The sequence below is a fragment of the Chaetura pelagica genome, unplaced genomic scaffold (genome assembly GCF_000747805.2).
Source record: "Chaetura pelagica isolate M959 unplaced genomic scaffold, ChaPel_1.0 scaffold47, whole genome shotgun sequence".
NCBI lineage: Eukaryota > Metazoa > Chordata > Aves > Apodiformes > Apodidae > Chaetura > Chaetura pelagica.
In genome coordinates, this window is record NW_009954140.1 from 718,583 (window position 1) to 719,518 (window position 936).

Here is a 936-nt window from a genome sequence, read left to right on the forward strand (position 1 = left end):
TTCTTTGCGCCCCTGGGGGGGGCAGCAGCCTGGGGGGCTGGCAGGGATGTCAGGCTGCTCCCACCGGCGGGTGGGAGGTGGGATTTCTGCTCTCTGCTTTGGGGAAGCGTGAAGGGTGATGTGCCCTGTGCCAGGGCAGGGCTCAAGGTGCCCCCTCCCAAGGGGCCTGGCTGGGTGGGAGCAGCTCCCTGTGCCCCTCCCTGCCCCCCATAGGGGATTTCCCTCTTACTTAGGTCCCTTCCCCAAAACAAACCCCCTTTCCTCACCCCAGGTGGGACTCGAACCCACAATCCCTGACTTAGAAGGCCAGTGCCTTATCCATTAGGCCACTGGGGCCCCAAAAACTAGGAAAAAAAAGCATGGTTTTAGGATCTTTAAAGAACCCCTCCCTGGGAACCAACCTGGTGGTGGTGAAACCCACCATGGGACACCAGGGAAATGTTCTCCGTGCCAGCAGGATCCTCTGGCGACCCTTGGAGCCCAAGATTCAGGGTTTTCTGATGTTCCACCTCAAGGACCAGAAACCTGGAATTCTGGAGGTGGGGGGGGAGAGAATTCTGAGCAGAGAGTTCCCTGCCAAACTCCCGCTGGGGCTTTAGGTGAATTTAACAAACCCACACGTGCTTTCTTCAGGTGGGGGGGGGGGGGGGGAGGAAAACAACCACAAAACTAAAATTTGAGACAGCAATTTGCCTGAAATGGTGAATATTCTGTTTGCTACTTGGATACACACTGGGATGGCTTTTCCTTCTCCCTTTCTTTCCCCCAAAATCTACTGCTGCTCAGCAGCATCAGGTGCTCCCAGAGGGCTGGATGAAGGAGGCAAAGAAAAACAAGCTGATAAAAAAACCTGAGTGTTTAATTTCCCTCCAAACATGAGCAATAATTGTCCTGTCAGGCTGATATATAACAACACGCAGGGGAGCAGAAGGTTCA

At 54.3% G+C, this 936-nt stretch overlaps 1 non-coding gene across 1 annotated transcript; it reads right to left on the reverse strand.

Moving 5' to 3' along the window:
* Nucleotides 1–263: 263 nt before the first annotated feature.
* On the reverse strand, nucleotides 264–336 carry TRNAR-UCU. The gene has a single exon. It is a non-coding gene; the product is annotated as a tRNA-Arg (tRNA).
* Nucleotides 337–936: the final 600 nt, after the last annotated feature.